Below are 9,326 nucleotides of genomic sequence, written 5' to 3' on the forward strand. Positions count from 1 at the left end.
CATTTTGTAAGGGATATCAAGTCAAAAGCACAGTACTACAGGAGTTGCGAGAGAAAAGGGTTAAGAAATGGAAGAATGTGGGGAATAAACAAAGTGACAATAGAGGGAACAATTTAATTTGAAGGATTTTAGATACACATTCAAACTGCCTCCTTAAGACAGTTTACTAAGACACTAATACTGGTAAGTGTGTGTGTCCCAGGCCTCAGCAGTACACAGAGGAAGGAAGGTTGAGAAGACTACAGTAAAGAATGGCTTACGAATTATCAGATTTACTGGTTGCACAAAATGCACAACCAAAGATAGCTTTATTTTAGCAAGAAGCAGGAAAGAAATATGTGCATTGGACCGTCTGTAAACCATTTGAAGCTCAGTAACAGACTGAGCTGCTAAAAGATAAACTCAGAGGAATGAAGTATTAAAAAACCAAGCCAAACAAAAAACTATAGCAAAGTATTTTTGAAAGATGAACCTAATTTTTTTTTCCTGGAAGATCCCTTCCCTTACCCCCTTTTAAAAAGATAATGGACTTTGTATTCACTGCCCCAGAAGAAGGATGTGGCAAAGAAAGGAGAAACAGCTCAGTACCTCTTTGGTTTTCATGTTGCAAAATAATTAAGGGAACTAGTAGGATAGATAGAAGCAGGAGGAGGGTAGATAAAGACAAAACGTCCTGAATAGATAGCAAGGATAATCAATTGACTGGGGTGTAGAAAAAACATTTGTGTAGAACAGGGAGAGAAAGTGAGGGTTTTATCTACAGGTGAGAAAGATTCCCCCATTTTGAAGAGTGTTATGTGTGTGTATATGGGGAGTCGGTAGTGCTGCTGGGGCTTCCTGGTGGAGCCATCAAGCCACACAACACCAGAGAGGAATTGGAGTGGTGTACAGTATCCTGGCAGATGGACCCAGAGCCAAGCTTGCAGATGCCTCTAAGATGGGGCATAGAAACAGCAGATGGTCATGTGCCTGGAAGGTGCTACACCTGAAAGGCCATCCTGACCAGAATGCAAAATGTTTCAGCAGTAACTCATTTGAGCAAACGTCTTGAGGACTAGATTGCACTCCTATCCCAATATCCTTGCACAGATTCTAGAACCTTGCCCAACCTGTGACTGAGTAGAGAGAACCTTAGTAAAGACTGAGGTGCAACCTTCCTGCCAACCCAGAGACTATATGTTTGGGGACTGCTGTGGAATGATGGAAACTTCTCAGTATCTAAAAACGTGAGAAAGACACAAAATAACCCAAAATAACAAAATGTGAGGCTCCCTAAAGCCCATCAAATTTTTTCACATAGGTGCTTTAACAGAACACCTGCCAAATTTAGTACAAAAATATTCTTGAGTTTTCAGAAATGACTACTATTCCATGATCTAAGTGCTTGCCTTACTTTGGACATTTTAGTTATTTTATATTCATTTTGAATTAATCAACAGTTATATCCCTAATAAAACTCAGGTCACAAGGACAGGGCTAAAAAAGTACATTGCAATATTGTGGTCTAGAAGTGCTTATGCTTCTGAAATTACTCAATTCATGTATGAACAAGCAGAAAAGCCACAGAAGTTGGCAATTTGCAACTAAATTTTTAACGAGGCCCTACCTTCAGAATCCTGAAGCTACAATAACTTATGTTTTGTAAACCCATTTTACCAAGTGTTAACATAATTTTTAAAAGGTACCTAAAAATGAAGCTAGTCTCCCTTCCCCAATTTACCAACTCCATTCCTGAAAGCAATCATTTAAGAGTTTATTGTTCACCTTTTGTAAATTTATAGGTAATGTAGATAGTCATGTACAAGAATGGGGCCAGTTATATACAAGAATGTATACTATGTATACATTTTCTCAGTTTATTTTCCGCAAATGAGATTCTCAGCAGAAAAACTGTCCTGAACTTTTTCACACAATTTTGGAGACCTTTCATATCACTACACATAGCCACAATTCCACTGCATATTTTTTAATTAATTAATTAATTTTGGCTGTGTTGGGTCTTTGTTGCTGCGTGCATCTTTTCTCTAGTTGAGGCGAGCAGGGGCTGCTCTTCATTGCAGTGCACAGGCTTCTCATTGCGGTGGCTTCTCTTTGTTGTGGAGCACGGGATCTAGGCGCACGGGCTTCAGTAGTTGTGGCACAGGGGCTCAGCAGTTGTGGCTCGTGGGCTCTAGAGTGCAGGCTCAGTAGTTGTGGCACATGGGCTTCATTGCTCCACGGCATGTGGGATCTTCCCAGACCAGGGCTCGAATGTGTGTCCCCTGCACTGGCAGGTGGATTCTTAACCACTGTGCCACCAGGGAAGTCCCCATTGAATATTTTTATTATTCCACTTTTTCACTATTAAAAACAATACTGCAAGTAACATTATTATACTTAACTATAGTTACACAAGGATATCTGTAACAAATTTCTGACGAAAGAACTGCTGTGTCAAAGGATATAGGTCTTTTAAATAAACACACATCCTTCTTTCTTCTCTACAGTTCAATTTTCATCAGTTGATAATATGATGGGAATTTATCTCTTCCATCCTCTTGGACTCAATATTTTCACTTAAAGCAAACATAAGGGTAGGTGGGAGGGACTTCCCTGGTGGTGCAGTGGTTAAGAATCCACCTGCCAATGCAGGGACACAGGTTCGAGCCCTGGTGCAGGAAGATCCCACATGCTGCAGAGCAACTAAGCCCGTGTGCCACAACTATTGAGCCTGTGCTCTACAGCTCACGAGCCACAACTACTGAAGCCCACGCACCTATAGCCCACGTTCCACAACAAGAGAAGCCGCCGCAATGAGAAGCCCACGAACCACAACGAAGAGTAGTCCCCGCTTGCTGCAACTAGAGAAAGCCCACGTGCAGCAAGGAAGACCCAATGCAGCCAAAAATAAATAAATTTATTTTTTAAAAAAAGGGTACGCGGGAAACTCCTATTCTAATCCCTTTACTGGAGTTGTATGTTCACTTATCTAATTGGGGAGATCATTTTTCAAAATAATGATTTTTGTTTCAAAGTGTACTTTTCTAAAAATATGGTAGCAGCTTTGTGTATTTCTATAAAAGCTTCTAGCAAAGAAAGATTATGATATGTTCTAAATATTTTAATGTTATTTAGCAGTTTCAGGCTTACAGTGATGAGATGACTTTTAGAAGTTTTATGAAGTCAGAGATGTGGAAGGTGGTCAGCACATGTTACACGTAAGCAGAAAAAAACAGAAAAACAAAACCCTCCCATATTCCCATACTGGGAAAGGTTTCTTATTAAAACAATGTTAAACAATCAATTACACATTCTTCATAAGATGTATTCCTGCCATAAATAAACAATGGGACGAAATGTGACAGCACATTGCTAATTTCAAGGACTGTTTTACAGTTTGACATTTGAAATGTTTAAACAAAGTAGTATACTATGAAATACAATAATAATAAATAAAAAATAATAAATGTAAATAAAAAAATAAAATAAAAAAATAATAAATAAAAAATGAGGTAGATCTATATATACTGATACAGAATGAACTTCAAGATACTTTAATAAAGGTACAGCATATGCATGATTCCAACTGTTTTTTCTACAACACTGACAAAACCACATATTTTAAATTATCATATATATTCATATTTCTATATACCATATATAGAAAAAGACCTGAAAATATACACAAGTATATTGTATATTGTGTAAAAGTAGATTAGTGGTAACCTTTGTTTAATTGTCGGAATTTTTTTGTAGTGAGACTATATTATAACTTACATAACTAACTTATAAAATTAAAAATGAAAATTAAATAGGTCATTTTATGAGTTGTAAAAGCTATAACCAGCTGGCTACTAATAAAAGTTTCGACGTACTCATGCATAAAACTAATCAACAACTTTTAAAAATTTTATCTAAGCAAATTTTTTGCAACTTTATCATAAAGCTAGACAGCCTTGGATCTTCAAACTTATTATTTCCAAGTACAGGAGCAGAGGAAAGGGATCTTCCTCCCCTACCAGTGCCACCTGAACACACAGTTGGCGTACAGCAGCTACATTGATAAAGGTCCCTACCCAACTGCCTGTCCACCTGCCACTCAGCTTGTAGCAATTCCACTCCCCTTCCTACTAAAAAGGGTAAAGAGTAGAAGGGGACATTCTGACTGGACCTGGTGAAACTTGAAAACTAAGTAACATCTGTAGTTTCCAACCATGTTAAATCATCATATCCACATGGGAAACTTTAAACTTTTTTATTACGGACAATTTCAAACATACACAAAAGTAGAAAGAAGAATACAATGAAACCCCATATACCCATCACTCACCTTGCAACAATTAACTCATGGCAAATCTTGTTAAACCTGTATTTTCCCCTGAAGCCTGTAATTTTCAGTATACTAGGAAAAATAGTTATCACTATCATCTTGTTCCAACATACCTTTTCCCTTATTTTTTTAAAATAAATAAATTTATTTTAAAAAAGACAATTGTATCCTAAGTAGTCATTTGTTAAATGTCAAATCAGTCATGCAGAATAGACATCAAGTACTATTCAAAAAAGGGCAAGAAAACTGGGGTTACAACTCATCAGGAAATTCTTCACGACTAAGCATGGTTTAAGAAAAAGTATAGACTCTGCATCAGACTCTGGGCCAGAATTCCAACTTTGACATTTACTCCCTCCATGAATTTGGGTAAGTACTTTAACTTCTCCAAGCCTCCTGTAGAATGGGAATAATGATACCTACTTTGAAAGGTAAGTAGAAAGGATTAAATGAGGTTATGTATGTAAAGTATCTGGGAGAATACCTGGTTCATGGCAGATGTTCAACAAAGAGTAGCTGTTATTGGTATAAAGGAAGAATAACTTCAGCTGGCCTTTGAAGGATGGCAGGGGTGGGGGAGGGAAGGTAGGCACAGCGTGACCAAGGCCTGGAGGTGGAAATATCTATGTTGGGTTTTGCAGTAAATAGTCTGGCAAAGAGGGTGAGAGTGGGAGGCACGATCAGCAAAGTGGGCACATTTAAGAGGGTGCAGCCTTGAATGCATGGCTAAGGAGGCTAGCATTTCTTTTTTTTTTTAAATCAATCAATCAATTAATTAATTAATTAGGCTGTGTTGGGTCTTCGTTGCTGCACGCGGCCTTTCTCTAGGGCTACTCTTCATTGCAGTGCACGGGCTTCTCTTGTTGCAGAGCACGGGCTCTAGGCGTGCGGGCTTCAGCAGTTGCAGCGCATGGGCTCAGTAGTTGTAGCTTGCGGGCTCCAGAGCACAGGCTCAGTAGTTGTGGCGCACAGGCTTAGTTGCTCCACAGCATGTGGGATCTTCCTGGACCAGGGCTCGAACCCCTGTCCCCAACTGCATTGACAGGCAGATTCTTAACCACTGTGCCACCAGGGAAGTCCTCTAGCATTTATTCTTGTTGGCTAAGAAGACAGTGAACATGGAGCAGTCCTAGACATAACCTAGGTTAGAACCGAGTGCAGACAAGCCCAGCAAGAGCGACAGTCCTCACTGCTCTAAAGAGCTGTGTTCTCCACCAGGTGCTTCTCACACTGCTCTATGCCTCAGCTGAGGTGAACTGATGTGGCCTTGGACTGGAGAGCAGCCTGTCCAGTAAGCTGTGACTTATGATTAAAAAATGTGTCAGCAAAACTGAGCTGTGCTAATCCAGATTCTTCTTTTTGGAACAAGAACAAGACAGCAGCTGCTAGAGCTGAGCAGAAAGGTCTTGAGGCAGACCTGGGGCTGCGGTGTCTGCTTGGGACCACAGGTACCCTGAGGCTAGGAGGATGCCGGGTGATAGAGAGTGAGGAACCTGACATGGATGGATGGTTGGTCAAAACACACAAAGGACCTGCCAAAGGTAGATCCTAGAAAGAGCAGTCCTCGCACCCCTGGCCTCTGCAGCATCCTCCAGCGTCGTGCCCAGCCCGGGACTTTCTCCTGGCCACTGGCCGCCCGCGGCAAGCCTCGTTAGGGCATGCTGCATAGAGACGTGTCCTCCGACATGCAGTGCAAGGCGCTGGATAAGATGTTCCAGAAGCAGAAGTACATCAACAAGCCCAACCGCAAGAAGCTGGCGGCCAAGCTGGGCTTGAAAGACTCACGGGTGAGGGCAGTCTCCCCAAAGGCCCTCCCCGCACACATTGTACAAATGGGAAGGTTCTCTGAAACTGCTTAGGTCCCACTGTACAGAGGGGGTAAGGTCTAGAGAGGGAGTAAGTGCACGAGCCAGCTTCGTGGAGGCTTCTCGCGATCTATTTTGCCTTATTTTTAATCATTTAATGAACAATTTACAAAAGAATAAAAAGCCTGAAAAAACTGTTAGAAATTTTAATAAGATATAGTAAACCCAAATTTTTATTCTGAGTTTCCCTGATTTAAAAACAAACAAACACACTATAAATGGGCATTTCCTCTAAGTGCAAATAACTGCTTACTATCTTCATGCATGATTCTGGAACATAACCATCCTGTAAATACTGATTTTAGACTTCAGATACATCTCTAATTGGTTATAGCTTATTATTAGTTTTGCTTTTTCTTTATGCACTTGCATCATCAAAACACAATGCTTGAAGGAATTTTTAAAATCTTTCATGGCTTATAAGACATGGAAGACAACCATCTTTGCTCCATAATTTGTATAACATTTTCACTTTTAGATTTATAAACAATTTGAATACTCAATCCAATGATTTTTTTTCCATTCCTTTCCAGTCACCTTCCATTAGCATTTCTCTACTTACAAACAGTATCAAATAAATTAGCATGCACAGATTCATAAAAGATAAAGACTGTTATACATTCTTTTAGCAAAAGGGGATGGTTCTTGTTTTTGCCTGAAGTCCTTTCTGTTGAATGACTAACTGGATAAGAATACTATAGTTTTCTGAAAAGAATCAGATAGTAAAATATCTTCAGCTTCACTTGCCATCAGGTTTCTTTCACAACTACTCAACTCTGCCGTTGTAGCATGAAAGCAGCCATAGTCAATATATAAAACAAGAGGCAAGGCTATGCTACGATAAAACTTAATGTACAAAAACAGGTAGCAGATCAGATTTGGCCCAGGGGCCACAGTTTGCTGACCTCTGCTCTGGAGGATTCCATCATGTTATTCTTTTTAGCACAGTTGAGAATAATTGATGAGTAATATTAGATGATTCCTAAAATAATGAAATAGCAAAATGTTTCCAGATACAGGAAAATAAGGTCATTAAAATCTTATAATGTATCTTAGGTTTATAAAAGGGGCCAATACACAAATATGGTAATTTCAAGATCAAATATGCTTTATTCTATAGAAAAAAATATAACTCAATTTTCTCTTTATTTTCTGGAAGGTCCCCTAAGAAAAAGTAAATGACATGAAATAACAATTCTTACAAATAGAACTGCTCAAGAAAATTTAAAAATGAAGACTGGGTCCAATGGACCCTGATGGCATACTGAGCATGCAGCCAATTAAGTGACTTTAACTTTGATTCAGGAGATAAGGATAGGGTCTGAAATTTTATAAATGCAAAAAAAGAAAATCTTCAGGTTTTTGTTTGTTTGTTGTTGTTGATACGCCTGGGGGATGGGAACTACTAGACCAGTGGTTCTTGTAAACTAGCAGCATCAGCATAACCTAGAAACTTATTAGGAATGCAAATTTCTGGGCTCTACCCCATACCTGAATCAGAAACTCTGGACCCAGTGCAGCCCAGTAAAATGAGTTTTAACAAGTTTTCCAGGTGATTCTGATGCTAGCTAAAGTCTGGCTTTGTTAGCCTCAGAAACATCCCTCCTGATCACCAAAGTTGGGCCAGGCAGTATCACACTAACAATAACAAACCAATTTCTTGAGATTTAGAGGTCCTAATGTCTGGTTCGCATTACTGCTTTTACGTGTTAAGAGGAGATCTGCAATGATTTCATGACTAATAATTTAGCTGCACACTGATAATTCTTGCTAATAACCTGTACTGCTTCTGCCTTGCTACCATGCCTAAACTATCTCATGGTTTAGAAGGGAATATTTTATACTGATGGATGCAGGATAGTTGGGAATACCAGGTGAAACAACACGTTTCTGGCATACTGTAAAAGTTCAACAGTGTTGTTAATTGTTGAACGTGTTATTCACACTTGCATAAACTTGTGCTTTCTTTTTAAACAAAGTTTTTCTCTTTGGGAGTTACAGTCATTCATTATAAAGACTAAAAAGAGATTTTAAAAAAACTATTATTCCAAAACCCATTTTGGTTGTATCCTTCTAGTCTTTTGGGGCTTTTGTTTTTCTCTTCTTTTTTGCCTTGGTTCTTTTACTGATATGAGTAAGCAATTACACAATTTTACAAAGACTGTGCTGCAGAATAGGATAACATATTTGTAAATTTTTAAATTAAATATTAGAGTTACTCCACCCAGCTGCAGATAGCACTGTATCATTTCCTTAATAGACTGTGGGCTCAAATTACAAGGTTCGTACATTCCCTAAAAAGCTCAAGTTCATGGTTTCAATCATCTTTCACTGCAAGGAAGAAACTGAGTGAGTTGCTCCCAACTTGTGCCTTTCTAAGAGAATGGGTCATTTTGCAACACACCCTTTCTCTTGGAAATTTTTACCATATTTCTAATGTTCTGTATCATGAAATTATGATGGTAAAGTCTCACTTATCACTCTGCAGAAGAAAAGTAATAAATCATCAACTCTTTAAATGAGCTGGCTTCATCTCTGATTGAACTCAGTATATGTCAGTCATCTCTGTAAATGTGTAGAAGCCTGGAAACATCTCAGGCATAAAACAGGCAGTAAATGGGCAGCTAAAAAATAAGAATAGCCCTTGACACTGCAAGATGCTAGGAATCTGCTCCTAGCCACAAAAGGGACTTAAAGGTAACTATTAAGCAGTAGGTGTCAAGAAATGACAGGCACCAAAGATCAAGTTTAAAAGCTTTTTAGACATTGAAGAAACTCCATCAAATCTGATTACAATTTCTGTATGACGCTATTTACAATGTTTATAAAAGTACTAGACCTACATTTAACTTGGTAACAATATTCTTAGATTAAGTACTTTCTGCTAAAGGCAATTCCTTCTATTTTTCTTATGTACTTATTTCAAGTTTGCCTCAAATAAAAGGTCATTTTATCATACTTTATATTGACTAGGAAAAAACGCAAAAATTGGAAATAGGGCTGTGTGAAATGTGGTAAAATTTGGGAAAATGTGACAGATACAAAAGCCAATGTGCAAAAAAGAAACAACTCAATGTCTTATATGATTAGTTCAATCCACTTGGCCAGAAAATAACTTCGAGGAGGAATGAGTGGAATGTGATTTTAACTAA

The 9,326-nt window shown here is 38.6% G+C and overlaps 1 protein-coding gene across 3 annotated transcripts in view; it reads right to left on the reverse strand.

Moving 5' to 3' along the window:
• The window catches only part of ARL6IP6 (ARF like GTPase 6 interacting protein 6), a 44,509-nt gene that overhangs the window by 22,538 nt on the left and 12,645 nt on the right, over nt 1-9,326 (reverse strand). The window lies entirely within an intron of this gene.

Source organism: Aethalodelphis obliquidens, unplaced genomic scaffold, assembly GCF_003676395.1.
Source record: "Aethalodelphis obliquidens isolate GAN/ISIS:26980383/991018 unplaced genomic scaffold, ASM367639v1 scaffold2, whole genome shotgun sequence".
Taxonomy (NCBI): Eukaryota; Metazoa; Chordata; class Mammalia; order Artiodactyla; family Delphinidae; genus Aethalodelphis; species Aethalodelphis obliquidens.